The following is a 27,704-nucleotide window of genomic DNA, read 5'->3' as shown; positions in this document are numbered from 1 at the left end:
AGGCAAAGGCAGGACTTATTATTCTGTCTGTTATTCAGATTGATCATAGATGTATTGCTATATTATAATGTTACTATAATATACAAGTATTAGTCAGACGTACATTTTAAAATACTGTCATGTTGCCCTTCAAAACAAATTCCAAAATTATAAATTATTTACATAAAGATGGGTCCTTAGTGATCTTACTTTTTTATTTTAGATTGTAAATGCATATTTGCAAACCCAAGAGATATACATTCATTCACTTAATTTATGTCTGACTACATTATTTTAGAATTGTCTCTGATATTATTACAGACAATTTAATTCAAAGTATTCATTTCAGTTTCGAATGAAAACCAGATTTCTGACCTTATTTCTGAGGAAAAGGATGGATAAGACACAGAAGCTGTTGGAAACAGCTGAATTTTTTAATATATATTGTTGCTGCTATTGGATTTATTTATATTTTTTCTATAATTTTTTTCTCTACTTTGTGTCTATTTTTTCTTTATTTTCTGAAAAAAATAGAACAGGTGGTAAAACACAAACCAAAACACAGAAGATTTTGGAAAATTTAAGTGAACTATCAGGTAGAAAATGCAATTTAATGTAGAAAAATGTTAAACAATTCATCTGGGAAGAAGGAATCAGTGTAAGGGATCTGTACTAAATATGCAGTCATCCAGCATACTGATTAGGAAAAAGATGGAATAGTTATAGAGAAATGACTGCAAACATGAATTCCTGTGCATTGTAGCATTAAGAATTTTGAACAATATATTAGGGAAGAGAAGGCAACATAGCTATCATAGAAGCTGGATTGGAATTTCATTCAAAACAGGATTTCAGTTTCTTACATTTTTTCCTCAGTGGTTGAACAACAAGGAAAGTAATTGCTCTAAGCAATTTTTCATATCAGTGAAATATTTCCTTTAACATTTGCATGGAAATGTCTGTTTTTTCAGAGTCTACTCTCTCAAAAGGTACTGCCACAGATAGAAAAAAAAAGCCAAACCAGAAATTTCAGCTATACAGATGCGCACATCATTTACAGATGGAGGAGTATTGATGCTGCCCTAGGCTTGTGCGCCTATTAAACTGAAATGTAATGCAGGGAGAACTGCATTTAGTGATTAACTGCCTTACATCTAAACTACCAGAATGGTCAAGAAATCATTTCTGGTTTTCAGTTCTCTCAGCCTGTTTTTCTGCTCAGCAACTTCTTTACTGAGATCACAGGTAACCGGGAAAGCATGCTGGATTGCAGGGGGTGCTGAGTTAAGCTCCTGGGCACGTTGGAGTGATGTTTTAGTCCTGTTAGCTGTTTCCAGATTCATGCTTTTATTGGTAGTACTGCAGAATACCGTCAAGTGCTGTGTCCAGGTATTCTTTTGCCCTGCTTCCTTAGATTCTCATAATGCAAAATAGTTTTTTTCATATTTCTGCGTCATCTATACCTATACTTCTGTATTCCAGTTTAAAAGCCTTTTGTGCTGTCTCAAAGCTTTTTTTCTGTTGGACTAGGACACTGAAGTGGGCTGCATTAGCACGGGGCAGTCTCTGTTTGTGCAGCCTGTGTGCAACCCTGCCGGGAGCAAGGCAGCACCGCAGAGCTGCTGGGCACTTCTCTCCCGGGCCAATGGCCCATTGTGCTGCCGGTTCAGGAGCTGCTGTGCTGCCTGCCTAGCTCATGTGAGGTCAGCGGCTGGTGAGACGGAGTGCGTCTGTGTCAGCTTCTCCTGCTCGCAGTGCGGTATTTTAGCATTATCCTAATTTACACGGGCAATTTAACTAGACAGGGACTGGGCATCCATGCCTTCCTGACAGCACTGCAAAAAAGACATGACGCTCAAAAGAGAGGCGAGCTTAAGCAGGAATATATTATGCAGGAGCATGATGTCATGGGTGTTTTAATGCATCATTGCACGAGAACAGGTTACCTGGCAGCTGTGCTGGCAGGGATGAATATATTCTGCCAAAACTACTGACACAACAGCCCTCTTTTGCCATTCAGAAGAATCACATTTCGGCAGAGTTGTATGATGTATGTATGTATCAGGATCGCTATACCTATAATCTCTCTATTATTACACCACTGCCATTTAGTCTTTGAAATGGCAGAAATTTACATCAAATGGATGCTACATGCCATCTATCACATCAACATCCTGCACAGCTAGATTGGAGCAGGTGACCACATAGCCTGGCTTTATTTTCAAATACATTCTTATTTATGCAAATATATGCTTATGAAGAACGGGGAGGAGAAAAATATTATCTGATTTTAAAAAAAGTCACAGCAGAGACCCTCACTCAATACCCTTTGCCTGACTTGGTGTAGAGGCCAGAGACCAGCAGATGGCAATCTCCTCCTGTCTCAGGAAGAGCAGTGTTTTACTGCGGGGCCCTTCTAAGCATCTTCCCATTGCTTATTACAGTTTACTTGAAGGGCGAAAAGACCTGGAAAACGTAGGCAGCCTTTGTTAGGCACAGAATATCATAATATGGCAAAGCAAAAGTGAATTTCTACTTTATGCAAATCCTAGCTGCTGGTATCTGAGAACGAAAAAGCAAGCTAACCTAATAGAATGAATTTGTATTAATCTTTTTCATTTTGAAATACGGGACACAGGGCTATTTTACAGCATCATGCTATTCCTCCTGAGTGCTGCTAATCTTTTAATGCATCCTTAACAAAAAAAAGAAAATTGTTGATTTCCCTGTACCCTACATTTCCCTTTTCCTCACAGTGTTTAAAATGAGAAGAAATAATGTGATCTTCAGCTGATTTAAAAAGGAGTCAAGGAACAAAAGAAAAGCGTTTTTCTTCCTATAGTGACAAATTTGCCATGATAGAGTAATGTGTCCAAGCAGCAGTGTGAGAGTCTAGTTTAGCATTTGAATTGGATGGTGTTACAGGTATTGCTGTGTAATTTTTATACACATTTTTTATTGCAGAAGGGAAGATTAATGCTGCTAATTTCAGTCATGTGAAACTCTGAGTTGATAAGGGAATGGGATTTTTTTTAAAAGCAAGTATAGTAGCAGAAAAAGGACTATTCCTTTTTTATATCTTGTGTTGAAAATAATTTTGTTGGCAATCTCCCCATATTGCTTTAAATGAGTCTGCATTATTTCATGGAGTGTCATACTGCAAACATTTGATCATCCATAACATAATGATGGAATGATGGAAAAGCAGACTAAATTAATATTCTGGATATTCTGAACTGGTAATAATATGAGAAAGCATCTCTGGGAATGTAGAATTTTCTGTACTATCCTTAAATGTAATTCTTGATGTGCTATCCATCTGGTACCCTCTACAGTAGATTGCAGTCCTGATGTACCATATTAGTTACATATTACTACCTAGCTGAGTGGCATGGGCATCTCTTTATGAATAGTGTTCATAAGAGAGCAAAATTAAATGTAGTCTTTATCAGTGCCTTGCCCTGTAGGACAAGATGGAGGGGGAAGTACTACGTTAACTGTGCAAAAACTGGAAGGAAAGCAATGCTCTCACTGCAGAGCAGGAGACCTGAATGTATTGCTATCATGCACGTCGAGATAGCTGAGGTAAAGGCAGCTGGCTTAAAGTAAGTATTACAGCCAAGGCTGATTCTTGCACTTTGTTTTACTTTATTGAAAGGATTTTCATCTGATTATGTAGATACCATATGGTCTGGAAAAGGTTATGAGAAACATTGACTATAACCAGACACTCCACCACGTATCACTTACTCCAGCTTACAGGTCCTCCTGCCTTTTACAGGCAGTCAACTTTTCTTTATGTGAGAAAACCAAATGGGGAGGAGTCCAAAGTGCTCGTGGCAACGTGTTTTGAGCAAAAGGTAGACTGATGGACATGCCATAACAGAATAAAAAAACTGGCTTATATTAAGATGGGTGAAAGGAAAACAAATAGGCTGGTTCAGTGGGTAGAAGGAATTGACTTATGAGGAAAAATCATAAAACCTTAATTTTTCTAAGTGATAAGTGATACAAGTGGTTGCATACATGGAAATATAGTTCTGAAAATATAGGCTCATTAGCACAATAAATATTGCTGGAATTATTTTTCATGATAAAAAGGAACATCTCTTGTGATTATATTAAATAGGAAAACAGAAATTAAAATTATATTAAATAGGAAAACAGAAATTAAAATCTCCTTTTATGCAAAAACCTTTATGTGGTAAGCCATCTTCCAAAGGAAATAATAAACTTCCACTGCTTGAAACAGCTAAATGTTCATTGTGTAATATAGGATGGGAATTTATAAGCATTTTCCATCTCCATCTTGTGTGCTTAAAAGACAAAAAATATGCTACGTATAAAATTTCTTCTAATCCAGAGTGAATTGAATGTTTGTTTACACTATGGTGGTAGAATGAGAGAATTATTTTCAATACCTACAGTCAAAATTTGTCACCATATCTTCATTTGGTACCTCAGTAACATGTCCTCTGTGGAGGACAGGGATACATATTTTTAAAGGTGATTAAATGTGCACAAATAAAGCAGAAGCTGGCTTAATTTAAATGTTCTCAATCACTCTTTAGAAGGACCAGGTGTTTTTAAATTTCCCTACTGTTTATATGGGGAACCTGCACTCCTTTGAAGCCTGTCCTAGAGTCTTAACATTATAGATAGCACCTCACTATGTATCTGAATATATGTGTGTGTTTTTGAAGCATTTTACTACTTTTCTAGAGACAGTTATGTACTTTTGTTCTATTAAAAATCAGCAAACAAGGCTACAATTCAAAATTCTCTTTTTCCTCAGCATTTGGAGTGATTTTACACCATGCTATGTTCATGTAAATGACGACAGAAGATGCAAAGACAAAAAAAAAAAAAAAGTTGGCTTATTTTTCTTGACAACTGAATTATTTTAAAGTGGCTTGTATTCTTTTTTTATCCTAAGGAAGGACTGAGAAATCTGAGGTTACCGTACTGGTTTTAGGGCTGACATTTCACTTAACTGTTACGTGGGTTTTCATCAGCTTTATTCAAACATTTCTGGAATGCTGCTTAAAATGAAGCTTCTCATTTCTGACAAAGAACTAGGGATGGCACTGCATGTCTTTCTGGTACCTGAATTCCTTTTGGATTGCAGCTCACAGTGATGAAAGTTTACCCAGCAGGATTAAACCAGTCTAAGGATTGCTTCATTCCATCAGTCCTGCCACACATGTTGTGACATCAATGTTACCAGAGGACTTTTTGGGGTGGAATTTCTTTCTGGATCGTTAGGCCCAGAATAAAGTGCTTCCAACTGCATTGTCAATGACATTTCCAGAAGAATTCTCAGAACCTCAGTCCTTCTTGGTTTTGTATCAAACCCACAATTTTGTGGGACTGCCATTCAGGTAGGGATATTCTGGTGCAAAAAAATAAACTAACTTGTTAGGTGGCATATTTTTACTGAAGAATCTTTTAAACTTAAATATACACTGAACAGAGAATGGAAGGATTTATATAAAATGGAGGAAATAAAATATTTACTGTGCAAATTCAACAGTGTTGGGCTGTTGTGCTTGAATTTTAATATTGATTCGTAATTTTTGTTTTTGCAGTAGGAAATAATTTTGATTTTTGTTTTGTTTCCTTGGTTTTACTTGAATTTCTTTCCAGGAAACTAGTGTAACCCATGGCAGTGGTACCAGTGAGACTCAAACTCTCAGAAACCATGATGTTATGCTCAAAGTCTCTTTTCATGGCCATAGAGAAAACGCACCTGAGGTAGGCATATGCATACATACATAAAAAGCCAGAAAGGCTTTGGATAGTGACATTTAAGAACTGAATATTAGTTAGCCCAGATGTAGCTACTACAATAAAAGCAGGGATAATAAAATAGTTAAATTGTTGTACATGCGCTTAGTTTCTATCCCGTTCCTGATGTCATACTCTCCTTTCTGCTGCTCCTCTGGTCCTAAAGTCAGTGTTTTCATTCTGGTGAAGAGGTTACCAATGAGTTGTCAGGACTTGAAGTCCATCACTGGAGGATGTGATGTTCATGATGATGATTTCTTCTTCACTCAAGGATTCACTTGTATCGTTTTATATTTTAGCTAACATGCTTGTACATCTTGGTTCTTTGTTGGTCTGCAGATCCATGCTAATCACAATTTGCCATACTTGGTACTTTTTATGTATTTTAGATAATAATTCTTTTTATTCTCAGCTAATGCTAAGCTTAGTTTTGGCCATCTGTGGCATTTCTTTAGTGGACTACTGTGGAATTGTTTACAGCTGTGCAGTCTCCAAAACCAGTCTGTGCCCCTTCTTTTTACTTCCCAGGCGTGTTCTCCTCCACACCACATTCTTTGTCTTTGCCTCACAAGATCTCTGCATGGCAGGCTTGTATTTCCTATGTTACATTATTATGCTAGGTTTGTAAAGCTATGGTGATATCATACAAAAATAAACAAATTAGCTATAGAGACTAGACAATTAAAAATACTGCTCTTACTGCTAAAGCGTCTTGATGTAACCCCTGATGACAACTAACTACCTTGAAGCTGCTTGCTCACTACTCCTTCTCCCCCACCTGACATAAAACCCATGGGTTGCAATAAGAATAATTTAATAATTGTAATAAATTTAAATTAATATCTGAAATTAAGTAAATTATGATAATAATAATAATGAAAAGAAGAGGGAGAGAGATGAGTAAAATTCAAAAACAAGTGATGCACAGTACAATTGCTCACCATCCAATGACCAAGGCTGGCCCTGTCCTGAAGCAGTGATCAGCACTTCCTGGCCAATTCTCCCCAGTTTATATAGTGGGTATAATCTGTGGTATGGAATATCTCTTTAGCCAGTTTGGGTCAGCTGTCGTGGCCATGCTCCCTCCCAGCTCCTTGTGCACCTTCTTAAATGACAGCATGGGAAGCTGAAAAATCCTTGACTTTGGGTAAGCATTATTTACCAACTAAAACAACAATATGTTATCAACATTGTCCTCATACTGAATCCAAATCACAGCATTGTATCAGATACTAAGAAGAAAATTAGCCCTACCCCCAGTGAAACCAGGACACCAAGTAAAACAAAACCTGCAGGCAGGTCAGAAAAGCTTGGACAGGGTAAGCCTGGCAAACTTCTGTCCTGAGGGAGTGCGAATTCAGTACAAAGCTTATGGCTTGCTCCTAGCAATGACAATGGTGTATTACAGAGATACATGGCTGTAGGAGAACAGGTGGCACTGAGCAGATTTCCTGCACTGATATTCCCTAACGTTGGGGCTGTAATCTTTTGTATTTGATTAGTTAAAGCCAGCTTTCTGACAAATGACTGCACAGCTGATGACCTGATACAGTCAGAACTTAAATAATACAGGAAAAATGTTGTGGCAGAAAGACAATGATAAAAGATGTCTCCACAGAGAGTGTTCTCACTTGGTGTGAAAACCAGGTGGTGTTTTCCTCTTCAGTCATGGGGAAGAGTCCTCCACAGCAGCTGTAGAAGTCATCTATGTTCACTCAACCACAAGGGAAAATTATAAAATGAAAGCTGAAATCTTCCACTTAGGGGAAATAAAGTTTGGGTTCAGTGCCCAGTAATTGTCTCCAATTTAAGTTACACTGGATATTTGCAGGTATTGGGACAAAGTAAACACTTATTTTGATTCATGATCATTTTGATTTTTAATATGTATGCCAAAGTCTGATCCTCATGATCAGCCTACTCCCTTTCAGCTCAATACCTGTGGAGAAAGATAACAAAGTAATATGTCACCTTTGCACTTTGGTAAAAAAAGTTGAAGTGGAAACAGGGCTCTGTAAGCTAAGTTCTTATTAATGCTGGAGTAGAGGTACCTTTATTCTGATGCTTGCTCCTAGCATATATGTTTTGTTACATAGGAAATGTACCTCGAGACCTTAGTTTTTATTCTTCCACCACTGACCACTAGGCTAAACATTACCTTGCAGAAACACATTTTGTCTTCCTCTTGTTTCTGTCCATCACCATGATCTTTATGCATTTTTTGGCACAGTCTCAGTCAGGAGGGGTAAAGGGATGGTCAGTCTTTTTTGCAAAAGTGAACTCTATAACCTAGGGACAGCCTTCCCAGGGAAATGGGAAATGTGGCTGTAAGATATTTTCCCTGCAGCTCAAGGGAGCAATGGAGTAATTTTCCCCCTTTCTAAACAAGCTCCCTACAATATTATTATTTTGTAAAGGTTGACATAATTTCCAGATATGTTTTAAGTAAAATCCAAAATAAACTTATGATTTGTGTCTGGAGTCAGTATTTTCTAAGAGAGCTCTTGGAACATGTACAAGATAAGACCTTTCAGAGAATTTAACGAGTTGCTGACCTCTAAGTGGACTTACATCTGCTGGTCAAATTATAGCAAATTTGTTCCCAACTAAAAATCCAAAACAACATGTTTTACAAAAATTGAATAGTTTTTAAAAGACTAAAATCTTAAAGTAGACTGAATTTACATAGTAAAGTGCTATATCCCACAATGCAAAACACTAATCTTAAAGAGTGTTATCAACGTGCAGTACAGAATCAGGCAGACATTACAAGCAGCCAGGCAAAAGCAAAATATCAGACTAGATGCTTCCTAGCCACTCTTGTTCCCTGCTATGGATAGGGTTGCATGAAGAAAGGGAAAGCATTACAGTAAAAAAAAAAAAAAAAAGTCTGTTCTAACAGAAAAAGGCTGCAGTGCGTCCCACTGCATTGCAGGTTACCCAAAGGGAAGAACGTGCAACTTCCTCAGGCAAAAAATCATCTACGAAGCTCTTTTGTTGAGAGGAAAGGGTAGTAGCTGTTGGTGCAAGCAATGTGGGAAAGGGCAAATGCAGACTGAACATCAAGCTGAGAAGAAATTGTGAATTGTAGAGAATGTTTTTTTTAGGAACCCTGAAAACTAGCCTGTAAAAAGCACCTTGAGAAACATGAGATTATCCTGCTGAAAATGAAAGAATGTGGAGACGTCTCTTTTTCCTTTGCTTTGCATATGAAATGCTCAACCAATTAATAATAAGACTTCTTACTTCAGGAAATGTACTTCCTCTGGTCTAAACATAAAATTAGATAAATAATAAGGTAGTATAAAGGCTAATTTTTTGTATATTTTAAAAATTAAATTTAAAAAGATGATTGCCTTGTACTTCAGATGAGACTGTAAGATTGAGACAATAACATGATAAAGGTGTGCAACAATTGAAGCCTGGGCAGTTGCATTTTCCACAACACTGGTACTTCTCATCGTGAAGGAAGTATATTTGTGTGTTCAGTGCAACAACTACACTGAGTGTTGGAGTTCTTTTGCATAACTCTTAAATTTACTCCTCTCTTTCAGCAAACTGCTAAGTGTTAAGATCAGTAAGGCTGTGTTTCTGTGGCTGTTTTGAAGAGTGATATGTACCTAAGGGAAACGTTTTAGTTCCTTGCTTAACTGTTCCTTACTTACTGTTAACTTGCTTAACTCTTATATCCATGAATTGAGAATATTTCAAGCACAGCTATTATTAATATAATCCCTCTATACTGCTATTTTCTCAAATCAGAAACATTGCATGCACATGCACGCACCCATCCATTTGAATTTCATTTTATTTTACCTGAAAACCATCCAGAGAGGCTCAGGTCCTTATACAGGGAAAACCCCAAATTCTAAGTAGTGGATTAACAGGAGTATTTATAGATGTTAAGATGCAGATTTTCAAAAGTATCCAGTTACCTACTTCTATTAATCTCAGCGAGCACATATTTGCATTTTTCAAATTATGTTCCATGATTTAGAACTTAAATATGTATTGTCATTTTCCACATGTGCAAATTTCTGAATTTTCTTCTTTCTGTAGTTGGGATTGTCACATCACTGCCTTCCTTTTGGGTTATATGTATGGAGGCAAAGAATGAAGAGTTGTTGAAGTGTCTTTGGAAGAATGCCATGTCAGTGAATCACAGATATTACAAGCAGAGAAAAAAGTCCATTGGGTCAGCTAGTCTGACCTTTGCATTCTGCAGTGTTATCCATGCAATATACTCACTAACCTCGAAATCTAACCTTTTTTTGATGGTTTGTAATTCTAAATTGCTAAAGGTGGGGCATGCAATTACTTTCAACTTGAATATTAGTAAGGAGGAAGGATAGGCATTGTGAAAAACATGGATATCCAGACTCTTATTATTAAGAAGTTTTTCCTTTTAAATCTCAGTTAAACTGTTTTCTCCTTAGGTATAATAATATATTTGAACTTTCATCTTTAGGTAGTCTGATTTACAGGCTGAAGACCAGGAAGGCTTTGTGATAAACTTTTACTCTGACCTCATGAGTAAGACAGGCCATAGAATTTCATCCAGTGATTCCTTCAGTGGGGAGAATTACTCTTTACATCTGTAAAAGTTAATTCCTTTCCTTCATTAGTTTTGAAGAAAGTGTTTATAGATTGAGATCTTACTCTTGCCTGTTTGACAGCCTTTGCTTTTCAAAATTACATAAAATTAGATGGTCTTGTTGGGTCTTTCATACAGTTTTATTTCCTTATCTTTATATTGTCTGTGAGAGGTCTTCAGAAAGTGCTAGATTTGTCTATGAATAATAATAAATGAGAATATAATAAATAATAAGACTTATTTTCTTACTTCAAGAAATGTACTTGTCCTCCTCTGATTGAAACATAAAAATAGATAAATAATAATGTAGTATAAAAGCTGATTTTTTGTAATTTAAAAAAGGACATGACAGAATTAAAAATGAATGTGAAATTGATATGATTCCTCAGAAGCAATATGCCAATGATGTGAAATTTTAAATAATAAGTTATTCATATCCAGAAAATCTCAAAGGGGCAATGAAAAGTCATGTACAATAACTACATGACCTTCTTTTTAGAAAAAAATAACCAAACAATAATCCAACAAGCATCAAGGAAAAACAGAGGATGACAATGTCTCTTATCTAATCAAGACCTTACATGTTTCAATTTTAATTCACCATACAGACTAGCATATGAGGGCTTATTTTCATATTGAGTCGTATTTTCTTTCCAAATACGTTTTAAATTTATGATAAATATTATTCTTTATTCCTATTGTTAACTGTGCAGTTGCTACCCTGTAAGACTCAGTTTTCTTTTCTTGATATTCTCTCTACTCACTCAATTTATCAAGTTTCTGAGGGAGAGCAGAAACTTGACATGAGACAAATCTTTATAGACAGAGCTGATAGGCTATACTACAGTTTCTAACATACTATGTATTTGGATTTAAATAAAGTTTCTTGAAATGAGACTTTTATGGTTTTTATAATTGTTTCCAAGCCCTAGTTATTTCCAGAGTTAAGTTTATTTAAAAGGTAAATGCACAGACACAGATAAAGCCCCGTATTTCTAAGACTTATTCCTAATGACTGATCTTAATAATTAATAAGTAAATAAGTAAATAAGTAAATAAGTAAATAAGTAAATAAGACTGATCTTCACAAATTCAGGCAACAGAATCTTTGACAGTGGAGAACTTTGAATTACCTTTATAATTTTTATACTATTTAAAAAAAATAGTTCTAATCTAAATTAGAAATTACCATTGTTGCAATAAATCATTATGGTAGTTTATAATTGTCTCTGCAGGAGATGGTACAAGTGTGGTATTTCTGTAAGAAAACATGCTTGTTTCTATTTTGAGTGCAGACAAGAGCCCATAATGAGTCCTTGGAGATACTACTAATATGTAACTTAGTGAAAAAGTTAATAAAATCTGCTTTTTCTTTTTTTTTCAGAAATGTCAAATGCATAGATTTGTGAAGAAATAGTTTCACAGGTTTAAATTTCAACTATCCAGATAAGTGCTGTACTCACTATTTTCTAACCAATGAAAGCACAAAAACAGTATCTAAATAACACCACAGAAATGATTTGAAATTAACAACATATCTTGATTCTCATGCTGGAAAGCCACCTGGAATGTGATTGAAGTCAAAGGCCACAATGCTGAAACACAGACTAATTTGTGGAAATATGTTTTTTTGACTAGCTGCTCTCACACACGTCTGGTACAAACCTATAAAAACAAGATTGAACTATCTGTACTTAATCTTACACTTTATCTCTTATTCACGCATCTCTTTTCAACAATAGACATTTTATTTCTATCACAACTGTCCCATCCTTCAAACAACATAGCTCCTTTTGGTTTCCTTATTTTTGCCTCTCTGCACACAGGTTTTTCATATTGCACACAGCTCTTTTCATACTGCCAGTAGTTGAAAAAGATTCGGTTGGAAGAAGAGGCGATAGTCAAATCATGTTCTGCTGGGGATCGAGCTACTGTACTATAAATGTGGAAAACTTGGAAGAGTGTAGCAAAGGTTGTGGTGTTTAATACATGGTTGTATTCCTTTAATTCTGCTGTTTTGGAGAAGAACAGAACTGATCCTCACTGGAATGTGTTAGATTAGATAAAATATAGAACTAGATGTTGATAGTTCTTCTGGAAAGTGATGTTACTTGTATCTGCAATATATGCCAGCAGTAGAAGAACCACAAGTAAATCAGGGATGATATGCAGCTCCCAACCAATTCACAGCACTGGCAGCTCTGTAGAATCCATGATGTCTCAGAGCAGTGTTTTGAGGTTCTGCCACCAGGTGGTGATAAAATATGAAGAAGAAAAGGGAAAAAGTTGTCACAGTAGATCTGATGGAAAGAATCATTCCCTCACGTGCTGTGGGACATATAGTGCATTTTGATGATGGCAGTATGAGAACTCCATAGAGTTGAACTTTGCAACACCTGCCTCTTGGAGCCTATGAAATGTCATTGCAGGTCCTATGAAATGTCATTGCAGACTCTGGTCAAGACCTATAGTAAGAATATTTGAAAAGATGAAAGGAGTGGTGGAGCTGGAAGGGGAATAGGGCAGTGGAACAAACTTGGGGTTGAAAAAAACCCGGGGAATTCAAGCTGTAGGGATTAGTAAAGCGTGGAATAGTTTAGGATAAGGAAATTAGGGAAAGTGAGTAGAAGAGAGTTGATTAAAGACTAGGATGCTTTATACGCAGAGGGCTGGAAAAGCTTTTGAAGTTTGTCTCTTGCTATTTGCAACATGCGTCACTTGCTTGGCAAATTATTTAGCACATAATATAATGCTTGCAGTGTTATCAAATTACAGTCCCACGTTCCTTTATTTTCTTTATTTTTGCATTCATATGCATTTTTAGTGAAAGCTTGTTAGAGTTGTTTGTGCCTTTCAGTGTCTGATGAGCATTTGCTACTTCTTTGGTTCATTTTGTAAATGTTCTCATATTTGCTAATCTGATATTTTTATGCATTTATAAATCACTTTGGATTATCTGCTTATTAATAATATTTTATAAGACATTTGAAACATATTTGGGATGTTGTTTATTGCATGCGATAAGCATCCAGCTTGTGTAAACAAATACAATTTTTCTATCAGCAGAGTTGATACAGATCTAGAGTTTCAGCTAACAGTCTTCTGAAATGCCCATGGGATTTAAAAAAAAAAGTGTTTATGAATTTTACATTTTGCATTTTGGCTGACACCCAGGCTAACAGTTTCAAAGAAACAAAGAGAGGTTTAATATATTTGAGATTTATATTGTGGTAGATACAATTGCATAATTTCCTAGACATTTCTGCATAATGGTGCCATAATTCCTGCTGTTAAAATTTGCTGTTGAGTTTAGCCATCATTATAACTAAATTCTCCTGCAGACTATAACAGCAGGAAACACTGGAACAATGTATTAGTCACAACAAATTAAATTAGCAAATAGTTACCAAGATTCTGAGACAGTAAAGATAGAAAAGATACAGCACAATGAGTCAGTTTCGGTTTCTGCTGATCTGAGGTTATTCCCTATTGTGCTGGAGAAGGCCTGAAGATGTGTTTGAGTGAGCAGTGGCCAGGTAACCCTTTCAGTTCTGTTCCCTTGTTATCTAATTCTCAGCTGGATAAAAGACAAACATCTAGGGATTCTGAACTGGAGAACAATATTCTGGTGCTGAAAAGGCAAAGCCATGTCAATACTGACTAATCTTCAAGTCTGAGTTTAAAGAAGCACCTGCAGATGAAATACCTCATCTTCACTTAGAACCTCATTCATTATTCATTATCAAAAGCCATTCATGTCCACCTCTGCTCTAAGACAGATAATCAGATTTTCCAGTCCAGGCCAAGAAATGTGTGTTACCACCCACACTTGAAGGTGAGAGTAATCCAGGTACTTGTTAATAGATTACTTGTGGTTGTTTAGAGTGGAAGAACACTTGAAATGATCAATGTTTATAAATGTATATATAAATGCATATATGTTTATTTTAGAAACATATTAATTTATTTTATAAATGTATATATGTTTATTTTAGAACAACTTGGTTGCAAAGGAAAGCAGGTATGCAGCCACTCGTGTTTATATGTATTGTAACATAAAAGCATAAAAGAATACATAAGGAAACATAAGGAAATATATTAAGGGAAAAGAAAGAAAGAAAGAAAGAAAGAAAGAAAGAAAGAAAGAAAGAAAGAAAGAAAGAAAGAAAGAAAGAAAGAAAGAAAGAAAGAAAGAAAGAAAGAAAGAAAGAAAGAAAGAAAGAAAAGAAAGAAAAGAAAGAAAGAAAGAAAGAAAGAAAGAAAGAAAGAAAGAAAGAAAGAAAGAAAGAAAGAAAGAAAGAAAGAAAGAAAGAAAAAGAAAGACTAAGAGGAAAAGAAAGAATAAGAGTAAAAAGGTAAATAGCCACCATCTATGTGTCCAGCAATGGGACTTGGTTGTTGCAATTGCTATGTCTGGTGGTCGAAGTGATGGTACCAGTTTTGTCAAAGTGATGTTCACAATCTTGATCTGTCCAGGGTGGGGGAAGCCCACAAAACACAAAGTCCAGTGTGTCAATATTGTGTTTAGGCTCAGTGGGAATGCCTAAGAGCCTTTCCTGGCTCAGGGAGTTTCACACTGAATGATGTAATGCTATGATTTGCAGGGCACTTTAGGAGTCTTTAATAGTTGATGACACTTTCTAAGATGTTACAGCTGCCTGTATGACAGCATAGTTGAGTCAATTGTGCCTCCTCAGGAGCGATGAATACCTGCAGGCCTAGATGTGGATGTCCTGGTACTTTCCCAGAGGGGAATTTTCACAGCTGAGTCACTGGTTTAAGGACTTTGACAGGATAAAAAACACTATCTTGCCTTACAGGATTTGGCTCTTATTAGTCTCTTTCCTAGTCTTGTTCAACAACTAGCTGCAGCCTCTGGTGATGGGTGTGTTTGAGTCTATAAGCATTAACATTCCAGTCTCTCACAATGTGCTACTGAACGTCTTTAAAGCTGATCTTCCACAATGGACACAAAAAGTCAGTACCGATTTTGATCAGAGAGTCTCGTAAGACAGTTTAATTTCCCTCGTTAGGGTATTTGACAGTCTTCATAGTATTTTCCCTTAAATTAAGCCTGACTTTAAGTTTTTTTGCCGGTTTAATTCCAGTATTATTAATATATTCTAAATATCTCTGCCTTCCTTGTTCTTCCAAACAGCCAGACAATAATTGCCTGTTTCTCTTTACTGCTATTGAGAGATTCCATTGGTGCAAACATCCCCAGTGTATTATTAGTCCAATTTTATTTCATCATCATTACAATGAATTAAATGGAATTATAAAATTCTAAGCTTGGAAAGCAAAATTAGACCTATAATTGTATTCACATCAGGAGCTAAATTTCCTTTAACCATTCTTAATCTTAAAATTCTTGTAGAAAACTCTTTGCAGAGGTAGGTTACCCACTCTTCTTTAATATTTTGGGCTGCAGCAGGTTCCATATAAAAATAAGATGTTAAAGAAATCACAGTTGGAAAAAATGTTTTGCTTCCAGAGGTGCTGAGATGCAGGCTTTGTGCAAAGCTGTAGGCATTTCTTGGGTAATTTTGACACGGTGGAACTTTGACCTTGGCAGGGGAGGCAAAAGATAGTGGATAAATTGGAGGCTTCTGATGGTTTTTGGAGAGCTTGCAGGGTAGTCATGAACTTTCTTCTCACCTTCACAACCATTTGGTGACATGAAAAGTGCCACATACTCCACACCAGAGATGTCACTGGGAATTCAACATTTTGATACTAAGCTAGAGTATTAAAATACAATGGGGAAACTTGAGTTAATACAACACTGGGGATCGGTTCCAGCAGAGTTTCTTTCTCCATAATAAATGGAAAGAATCTCTTTCTTTAAAAAGAGAAAGGAGTCACTTATGCTTTAGTGAATGTACTTAGCTCTTGTGATGACAGATATGTGTGTGAGAGTTTACGTTAGAGAAAAGATTTTATATTTTTCTATAAGGTGGATGTGAGCCCAATTTTAATTGCATTTTTTCTTTTATATCTTAGGTATGGAAACATACCCTCTAATCTTTGACATGATTCCAGAAGGAAGAGTGAAAAAATTTAAATTGTATTGAAAAAATCTCTGTATGCAGATGGACAATGTGGAAAGAAAGGTTCTAATCAATTTCTGAAACTAGAAAAATTTTTCTTTGTTTCTCTTATATATCAACAAATTATGCTATCAGAGAGAAGGAATGCTTTGGGAGTTATTAGATTTTCAGAAAATTAAATATATGAATTAGATAGGAGTGATATATCTCTCTGTCAAATAATGATCTGTGATAGTGAATATGTACTGGATTTTCACAACTCTAATATCAAGTGATGTCTCAAAGCAGTAATTGGAAATACTTTTCATGGAAGATAAAGTCCTAGGATTTCTTTCTTGGCCTTTAAAAATATTATTGCGTGGTAAATATATGTTTCCATCTAGTCAAAGATCACAGGGAATGTAAATATTATATTTCGTGTATTGTATATTAATGTATATAGCTATGTACATATGTGTTAACACCAACATACCCCCTGCAATAAAAAAAGTAAAATTAAATATTTGCTTAATTTTCTTTTATGTTATGTTCCTCCAGTACTTTCTCAAGGGATCTTTGTAGTGATTCATTCATATCATATGACATACTAACAGACATTCAGGACAAATCTAGGTTATGTGAATGCTCTTGTAACTTTCTCCAGTCATAAATATTAATATGTATTTTTCTGCCTCTCTAAGTGAAAAGGCTTGTGGGGCAAATGAGATTGGGACTTTGGGAGACAATTCTTCTGTTAGATTTCTTTTTCATGTGTAGTAGAGTGTGGGTCATATACAAAATTTAGACTTAGACTGAAAAGTGCTTCGGTCATATGCTTAATTTTTTAAAATTTTATTTTTTATTAGAATGTTCCTTCTTCAGAATGTTAGGTTTATGCAATTCAATTTAGAAAAAGCTTTTCTTTTTAAAGGGTTTGTTTTCTCCATGTAATGTATAATGGAATATATAGTAACAGTTTTATAATTGCCTTATATTCTATGTATATAAACACTAGAAATTATCACTTCAAAACTGAGGAGATGTTTCAAGCAGCCGAAAATACAACATCTGAGGAAACAACTGCCTTGATGCAAAATTATGGTCTTTGAACCTGCACATGAAACCATCTGATTGTGAAGGAGTCAGGTACATCTTTTCATCTACCTGGAGCCAACTGGTTCAGCCCTTCAACCTTCGAGGGGCTCTTGTGCTCATACAGCAGCCTGTCCATGATTCCTTCGACGTGTGCAGCATCCATTCAGTCCTAGTTTATCATTATAAAACTGTACCTCTGGAATATAGGTCTTCAGAATAGATAATGTAATGGATTAACTTGGCTGAAGTAGCAGGCAAAAGTCCAGGTGGCTTGAAGAGAGAGCTCTTGATGATTTGTTTGTTGTTGGAGTTTGTTGTCTAGCTACCTGTGTGAGAGTCATTAGTCAACTTCTGGAGGTCTACAGGAAACTCTTGAAACTATACAAGACATTTTGAATAGGCTTCACATTCCAAAGTCTGAAGTAATTCAAATATCAAAAGTTTTTGAGGAAATGTTAGAAACAATGATTTTGGCAAGACTCTCCAACCTTTTAAAAGGACCAAATATTTTAAAATCTAATAAAAATGAAATTAGTCCCATAAATGTCCCCTTTTTCTTCCCTCATCTTCCCAAGATTTCTGTTTACCTGAGAATAAGAGTTTAAAAAGTACCTGGAATTCTAATTTATATCTCTTAGAATTTGAGACAACACTGATGATTGCTTTATTACACTATAAATGAAATCCATTTACCTTGATAAGAGTCAGCTCTTTTAAACTATGAAAAATAATTTTTCCAAGATTGTGATTTTGCTGTAAATCAGAGCAAAGAATTTCTAAAACCTTGTTTGCCTTTGTTTTAATGCCTAGAATATTGGTTTCCAGATAGTTTGGTTTCCAAGCTAGGTTAGGAGTACATTCAGAATTTTCTGCCATATGTGATTGAATACTGAGGAATGAAAAAGATGTGCATCCTCAGCTACATTAGAACACTTAAATCCTGTTAAAAATTATTTCTTTTTCTAACACAGAGATTTACTAAGCAGATAGTTCTTTAAATCTAGAGATATATTAGATTTAATATATAGATTCTGACATACAGGATGGCTCTTGTCCACAGGACTGCAAGACCTTGTTGCTATGCCTGAACTTTCCTAGCACCTTGCTACTTAGACAGGTCTACCCAAAAGAGGTATAAAATATATGGTTCAATGATTTGCCTAAGAGAAAGGCAAACCTGCTGAGTACAGTTCTTAGGAAATGGGTGTAGTGTGAGCAGTCTTGCATGTCTTATGTCCTTGCCTTATCTACTTCCTTTATTACATCTCTAGATGTAAAAATATTTCAAGTTTTCTCCTTTGTTCTGATATCCACCAGTCTGAGCTATGGCTCTTGAATGTGGCTATGAGAGTTCTTTATTTTCATAAGGAATTATACCAGCCTCCTCAGTCCATTAGTGATTCTGCCTGCCTGTCTCCTAGGCAATCCCTAGTATATGACACTTAAAAGGTAAGAAGTGTAACATGAAGTCTTAGTGTGACAAGATTAAAACTTTTGGTGCACTTTTCACAAGAGTACCTTTGAGGACTGCTCTGTTGGAGCAGTTTCTTCTAGCCTACAATAATTAGAAAGAGCAGGAGGAACCACTAGCATGAATTTGTAACATTGAGACTGCTCAACTTATGGAAAAAACAGCATGTTTCGTGCTATGCAAAGAATTATGTACCTGTATCCATTGAAGCACAAGCCACTACCTAGATGCTGTTTTCCCAGGCAAGAGCCCTTGCACCCAGCATAAAGAATACTCCTGATTCTCCTTGCTTTTTTAATTTAGGAAGACATATTTATTTAATCATATTAACTAGTATTATAACTCTTTACTACACAAATAGTAGTTATACAATAATATTATAGGTGTTATTATCTTTATTTTATGCGCTGTCTCAACAAGAGAAAACCTCTTTGTCCCTCAAGTGCCTGGGAGGTAATAGTGGATAAATCTTCAAAATTTTGTATTAGAAGGAGCAAACTTCCTAAAATATGCTATGTTTTGCCAGACAAAATCTACTAGACTTACTTCAGATAAGGCCCTCCTAATAATATAAATGAAGAAAAGTTTTATTTGCAATGTTGAATAGAATTTAAATACCAGACCCCTAACCTTGCCAAAATAAAGCAAATCTTGGACAAATACAATTTTCATTCTTGAAGATCTAAGGGCACAGAAGTTTTAAGTGCCTGCAGAGTAAAGCACTAATAAATCTATTGGCTTTTAAGTTTGCAGTTCTTTATTTGTCCACCTAAAATATGAGGTTGATATAACACTCAACTAAATTGCTCTTCTATCTGATCTCCAAAGTATTAATTGACCTGTAAGAACTGTCTTGGTGAATGAAACTCATGCCCTTAAAAAACTTCAAATTGCAGCCTGATAAAGCCCACAGGTCACAGTTTTTACAGCCTCTTCACACTCCTCTCACAAACTGGTTTTGATATTTTTTAATAGGAAGAAGTATGGAATTGTCGAGTGTTTGATCTAATACTGAATCCTCTCCAGTTATTATAAATAAAAAACCCACACCAATAAATGCAGCTATATTTCTTAAAATATTTCTGGGTAAAAATATCTGTTCTCCCTGAAGAATGTGATGGAAACCCTGTAAGTCACTCTTCATATTCTCTGCTGCTTCTGTTCTACTCCTATCCATCCCTTGTTTCTTTATCTAGCCATGTTTCTCTACCTATCATATATTTCAGAAAAATTTAAAATACATGGGACAATTGCCTATTCATCATATTAGGTATAACTTTAAAAAGAAATCCTTTCTAGAAGTCTCAATATTCAAGCATATTAGCTATTCTGTTTATAGTATGAACCTTCTCATATGATGGGTGATTTCTCTGCTTGTTAGCAGATGAGTATTTCTCATTTATTATTTCTATCTGTACTTATTAGTTTCTTAAAATAAAGAGGATAACCTACTCAGTGGCTAAAACAAAACCATAGGTCATGAAACATAAAGATATTTTAAAACATTTGAAGGGCATTTTAAAACATGTACACATGTACAATCACTGAAAAATTTAAAAATGTCACTTTTTATTTAACTGAACCATAACAGATGTGCATAGTTTTTGGAAAAACTATCCAAATATTTCAAAGCACAATCACCCTAAGTTGGATTTGGCAGAGTAGAACAGATGTGTCCACCTGTTACGAGATTAGGCTATCAGATTTGGGTATGCAAGATGTGATTGAAGCCCATAGTGGGAGCTATTTAGGAATGCATCCAGGTTAGCAGGAGGTAGCTGAGATTCTGATTACTGTAGCATTCCACTTTGCCTAATTCAAGTCATTGATCGCTTTGGGGAAAAGAGAATAGTACACCTAGGACCACTGAAGAGAGAATGAAAATTCTACACTGTGTGAATACAGGGCAGAAATTATACCTGTTTTTCATTAACAGTGAAACATAAAGAGAACAGGAGGTTCTACAGGGGCTGCAGAATAGAGTGGACTCCAAAAATAATTATTTATTCTGTTTGGATTTGACATCCTGAAAAGCAAGCAAAGTTATTAATTCAAATACTATAGCAATGTTAGGAAGTAATTTTTTTTAATCACTTCAATAAGCTGTGAGAATAATCATCTCAAAGCATACCCAATGCACAGAATATCACACTCATTTTAAGGGGAATTTTGTTCAGCCAGGACTGGAAATTAATTCTGCTTCCCTGTATTTCTCAATAGAGAGCAGAAGCATATGGTAAAAGAGATAGAGATCAAAGTCTGATTTTAGGCAGCAAAATGCAAAGAGAAGACAGATATTGTGGTGGGTTTGTATTTTCTTGAGGAAAGAATATTTTTGAAGTTGCTAAAAAATCTTCTCGCCGTTTCTGTTTTGCCAGCTCATATCTTCTCCCGATTACTTTCTACCTTTGGTACTGTCTTATTCTGTAGATCTATTATTCTGCAGAAAAACTATAATCTGTTCTACTTCTGGGTTTTCAAATGAAGTTCTAATTTGGTGTCATTGTTGATGATGAAGTGTGAAGCAGAAAAGGCATCCGTAGATTTTCAAATGGTGGCTTTGTTATATAAATGTTAATAATGAAAACTCTGATTTTGATTTTCTATGCTGATATTAATTTTCTGTAGATACGAGTGTGCAAGAATACAAATGCCAGTAAATTATAATTAATTCCATTGTTCTTACTATTTAAATATTTCCTTATTAAGATTCCTGTCTATGGTTTGTGTTACTCATCTGCAAAAGTCCAATCAGACTGACATGTGAAATTTGAATGCTTAAAAGCTTAATTTTATACATTATAAGGAAAGTCCCAAGAAATGCTGTGTGACTATGGCAGACCTGTCACTGAAGAATCAGAAATGCAAGTAAATCTCTAGGTTCTCATAGTTATGGCAATCCTTCCATTCAAATCCCTTTTATTTGTAATTGTGGGACTAGAAAAGAACATAAAGAGCTCAGACCAGCATGTGGACACACACCAAATAAAATGAAGGTGTATGAGAGGAATTCTCATGTTCCTTTAACCAGAACTAGAATATACAAGGTGTTTTCTCTATAGATCTTGTCAATTGAATAATCAGATTATTTTTCAATTTATTATTTAGCATGAGATTATAATTTTGTACTTTATTATGACAGCTGATGAAATGTTATCAGAGTACAGTGTTTAACTTTTACAATTCTATCAGCCTCAAAGTGGATCCATCAGTTGGCATTGGATGGCTTGAGCTTTATGGCAAATTGAGGTTAGGAAAAAAATTGATAGATCTTGCATTAAATTTGTTGATTTTGGTTTGCTCCACTGTGACCACTTTTTTTTAACATGTTTTATAGTATGCTCAGACAAACCTTATACCTTTTAAGGAGACATATACATATATGAGCAATTATCAGCCCCATTTTCTGAAGCCTGTAATAATCAAGAATAATCTGATTAAAAGCACTTGCTTTTCATCTCAACATTTTCTGTAATTATTGTGTGGTTTTGAATCTTGAGACTTACTTTAAGCAATAATCCATTTTCTTGGGGAGGTAAAATAAGGCAATATGCAAATAATACTGTGAGTGTATTTCCTAACCTTCCTATACATTTAAATTTATATTTATAAACATTCTTTCATCATTGGATGTAATGGTTAAGTAGATTGCTACTTTGATTAGCATGACAGTCTGAAATTGTGCAGAAATACATTTTCTAATTAGAAAACACTCTCCAAGTTAAAAGTTTTATTTTGTATGAGAATTAATCTTTACCTTACCAATGCTAAATCTTTTATTGTAAATAATTTAAAGAATGTTATTGAGGTTCCATATTGGTTTTCTTCAGAAAAAAAATGAAAAAAAAAAATTTTTGCAAGTTCTTTGTTCTTTCTTCAGAGGAATCTCTCAGTTGTGATGACTGGGATGAAATGGTTCTGTGCATTTTCCAGCTAGCATTCAGGTAGGAGAAGCATGAGACTAACAAATTCATTTTCATATTAATCAGAATGAAATTGAAGCCAAACCCAGCATAAAAATCAATGAATTAGAATTGATAATTTTTAGGGTGTCAGAACACAATATAAGTGAGTGGATAATATAAAGAACTAGTAAACAAACAAAAAATATTTTTTTCTTTGTCCATAGCTTTTTGGCTATGGTCATCTCAATCAGAATATTTGAAAGGCTTTTGAGTCAGAACAATAAGCACACTTCAGGGCCATGGGCCCCAAATTATGCCTTTCTGTTGGTGATGAGGGTATAAACAAGCTGCTTTTAGTAATGTTTTTTCTATTGATGGAATGAATAAAGCTGCGGTTGCAAACACAGCTGAAAGATAGGATGGGTTTTAAATACTTTTGTTCCTGCTGAGCCATTACCAACACCTGCAGTTAAAATAATTATTTCAAATGTTTTTCTTTTTAAAAGAAGAAGTAGTTAGCAGTAGACCTGTCTTGTTACGGTAAATTAACATCTGCACTTAATATGATTCCCCTTGGTTGTAAATATCCTGAATTAATGCTTGTTATCTTCATTGGAAAGTATATTTAATGAATTCAACTGTTTGTACAGAGATAATTAAACATTTCACTGAAATACAGGTTGGATGACTATAATCTTATTTTAGCCATCACAGAAATTATGGAATATTTTTACAGCAAATATTGTGAGTACTTAATTAAACCTTATCCTGAAGTAAAGCAAGCATAACTGGTGAAGATAGCAAAAATGGATTAGAGATTCTGAGATTGAATAGCTGAACATAAGAATTTGCTATCTTGCAATTATATTTTTAAAAGAAAATGTTTCCTTAATCATAAACCCTAAAACTTAAAACACTTTATATTCTAGTACTAAATAAGAAAACCAGGAACAGATGTGCAATAAACAGGAAAACTCTTTGCCTTATTTTAACAAAGGGCTTGTACTGTGATTAAAATGGAGCTACTTGGTTTCATCAAAATAGCTAAAAAGGAGGCATAGCTTTCCTACATCCTCTAAAAATATTAGGAGTTGAAGAATTTACTTTAGAATGTTGCAACTTCAAGTCATTTTTATGTCTTACCATGCATTGTAACTTGACCAGTTCAGAATTTATCAGGCAAGCTCTCAGTTCAGTGGTATTTTCTACCTGCTGTCAGAATTCAGATCTATCGGAGTAAGCTCTCAAAATAAATTGTTAATTTATACAGCAGAATAAGCTTTATCAACTTAGCATCTGGTGCAAAATTATTCGAAGCCTTTGGTGACCTGGAGTTAGAGTGATTTTCATCAGATGAAGAAGCTGATCTGTGTTGTAAATTGTCTCCTAGGTTTTATTCCTACTTTACAGATTTCATTACACAAACTCAGTGCTAAGAGCTTAAGACAATCATAGAATCATAGAATGGTCTGGTTTGAAAGGTACCTTAAATATCATTTAGTTCCAGCCCCTCTGCCGTGGGGAGGGACACTTCACTGTACCAGGTTTTTCAAAGCCCCATCCAACCTGGCCTTGAACATTGTGTTCCACTGTATCCAGCTGCCCATTCCCATTTCCTGAGTGTGTAATGTCACGTCTTTGTGACTGCGTGGATATTTGCTGGTCAGGGTGCAAACAACATAACTGAGCTGATATTAAAATCTTTTAAAAATTATTTATTGCAGATACTCCAGTGTCTAAGAGACCTCTGCAGAGTAAAAAGCATACACTTAAAAAATTTGTGGACTACTTGCACAGAATGATATTTTCCTTTAAAGAGATGTCTAAAACTTCTCACTTTTTGAAGGAAGACGATACAAGAATTGCTTTAGTTAAATTAATATCTGTGTGTTTTTCTCCTCTGTGAACTTGATTTACAAAATCTTCCAGCAGAGTATAGATGATCTTAAAAGAAATTAGATTGAGGAGCTCTTTTAAAACGATTGCTGTCTCTTTATTTTTTTTTTAAGTCGTGTTTCTGGTAAAGGAGGATTTGGAAGGGATATTTGGGCAAGTTTCTTTTCAAAGCATGGAGCATTTCACTGATCTCCTTAGCACCATTCATTTTCTGACCACTGCATTCTAGACTGCCATCCTGTCTCAATTAATTCTCCTTCCTAGCCTTACATACGTTTAACTGGATTGTTCAAGCTAGTCTTACCTCTGCAGGAGTTTTTACTTTTCTGAAAGATCAGAGTAGTACAGCACGCTTGCTCCCAGAGAGTGCTTGCGAGTGATGCTACACAAATCCCTGCCTCTGAGATTGAGGGCATCACCCCTATTATAAACCAGCTATTGTAGGGGACCAAGGTTAGCTTCTGTCACCTGTGGCTAGGTCTCCCACATCACAGTGTGAATGCAACATTGTCAGGACTTTGGGAAGATCTCTGCATTTCATGTTTAATTTTGCTCTTTTTTTTCCCCTCTCAATGAATTCTGATCTGTGGTCCTTTGAATTCTGTGTGCCCCAGAGCTGCCACTACAGGCACCCAAGCTCTGCCTGTGTCAGCTACAAGAAAGGTCAATATTTTCTTTTAAAGGAAAAAGCACAGTGATGATCATAATTAAGTAGACTGTATTTCAGGGTTAAAGAAAAACAATTCTTAAACCTTAGCTCTTATTTATGGGCTGAGGCTAGCACTGTTTTATTCAGCTCATAAAAACTGACTGGAGAATAGTGAAGGAGGTTATTAAAAGGAGGTATTTAAGAGTTCAAACCACTAGGACTTATGCCCTTTCTACTCTGAAATACAGCATTTCTTTTTGATTTCAAGAACTGGTTCAGTCAGTTGCAAGTCTAAGAATATGATTTTTGAAGGGCATTTCTGATGACTTATATCAAAATTGGCAGGCATCAAACACTCTCCAGCTTGTGTTATAGAACTGTGCTCTCTTTAACTCACCTATGTTTTGACTGATGTGTGAAAGAACTTTAACACCTATTGCCCCCTACAAACAATTACTAAAAAAACCTCCCAATCTCAAAGCAAGACAAAAAGAAGAAGAACAAGTTATATTAATTAAAATGTATACTCTGTTACTTGTGATTCTCCTGGAAAGACTTTTTGTTTGTTTGTTTGTTTGCTTAAATTCACTTTAGAATAAAAGCACATACCAAAATTACAGTGTTTTTAAGAACACACAGAATTTGCCATGAATTGTCAATATTTTTCAATATTTTTCATCAACTGAGTGCTCACGGATTACTTTGAGATAATACCACATCACTATAGTTTTGTTGACTTTATAATGAAAAACCCCACACATTTCATATTTATCCTAACACAACTGAACACAGCATTTTGGAACTAGGCCTCAAAATTTCAGACTAAGGGCAGAATGATATGGAAACCAAATGAATAATCTGTGGGGATGCCTGAACCTTCTTTACTGACATTTATTAAAAGGAAACAGTCTTGTTTAATTTGAATTTAAAGTTGGTAATGATCTTCCAGACATGTCAGTTGAAGGGTTTGAGAGAATAAATTGCTTTCAAGACAGCTGGGCAAAACCAAGGGTTCTGATGATACTGAGTGATTTGAAAATGTTACCAATTTTTCTTAGAGATGACAAGATTTTTTTTAAACCATGCTATCATGGAAGTGTTCACTGTGAAAGATTCACCTTGAACTTTTTGTGCTGTTACAGTGACATATGTTTAACATCAAGTTGTTTTCTTGATCCATGAACACTACAAAATCTTTTCTAAAGCCTTGGAAAACAGACAGAGATGTGATTTTAAATTATCCAAATGCATCTTTACTCCCAGTAGAACCAACTTTTATAGCATTATTTTAATGAGATATTCTTAATTGTTTCAGTACCATTTAATTAGAATTGAGATGATCCTTAAATCAAATAAAGGTTTTTGCACACAGCAATGATGTTTGCTTTCTATTTTTTTTAAATAAACAACCTTAGGTCATTGCTTTGGATAAAGTATTGGGATGATTTAATATTGTATATGTAAGGTGTCTTTGTATGATGAAGAGCTGCATGTATTTTGTTTCCTGAAGATATAGCTTTGTTATCAATACATATATGTGTGTTTATGTGTGACTGAGACCAGTTGAATCAGAGGCTACTTTCTAAAATCCAACCTTTTAAATAAGAATGTATAGTGTATTAATTTTAGTATAATATTCAACGTATTTTAAAAATGTGATTCAGGCTTATGAATATATGTGATAGGATTTTACTGGTATTCTAAAAATGAGGCAACTCTGCTGAACATGCCCAGACTGTATCAAAAAAGGTGAGGGTGGTTGTGCATTATTCTGTCATTGCTAAAAGCAGATTAGTTGTTCTTCTTGTTAGTCTAAATTTTAAAGAAAACTGAAAAGTCCCTGCCTTGATTAGCTAAAAGTAATTATTTTTTTGGCAGTGTATTAAAAAAGGCTACAGCTAAATCTTTTTATTATCAGGAAATCAATTATTTTTCTTTTGTTTAGTACCTTGCCTGTCTAACAGACTGTATGCCACCCTGGCTTATAGTCCCAGCCTCCACCACTGTGTTATCAGTACAGTTTCTTACAGAGCCGTGTTCATTCCTTCATTTGCCCTTCACAAGCCTGCTCCTGCAGAGACCTCTGCAAAAGGCTCAGTATGGCAATACGTGGCTGCCATACTCCACTGAGCATCTGCCTTGAACTTTCCTATCCGCAGCCTTTTGGCTCATCCTGCGCAAATTCATGTAAACTTTGTAAATGTCAAGAACAGCATGTAGGAAAAGTTTTGTACCCTGTTTTGTAATGCCTTTTTCTGGTTGCAAATATTGAAGTAAAGACAGGAAACACTATGAATTT

At 35.2% G+C, this 27,704-nt stretch overlaps 1 long non-coding RNA gene across 1 annotated transcript; it reads left to right on the top strand.

Annotated features, from left to right (window-relative positions):
- Positions 1-478: 478 nt before the first annotated feature.
- Positions 479-26,780, top strand: LOC148223348 (uncharacterized). The gene is made up of 3 exons (XR_015804560.1): positions 479-1,224; positions 5,626-5,733; positions 16,364-26,780. It is a non-coding gene; the product is annotated as an uncharacterized LOC148223348 (long non-coding RNA).
- The last annotated feature ends 924 nt before the right edge of the window (positions 26,781-27,704 follow it).

Source organism: Sturnus vulgaris, chromosome 6 (assembly GCF_052056855.1).
Source record: "Sturnus vulgaris isolate bStuVul1 chromosome 6, bStuVul1.hap1, whole genome shotgun sequence".
NCBI classification, from domain to species: Eukaryota; Metazoa; Chordata; class Aves; order Passeriformes; family Sturnidae; genus Sturnus; species Sturnus vulgaris.
This window is presented reverse-complemented; position numbering and strand designations above follow the sequence as displayed.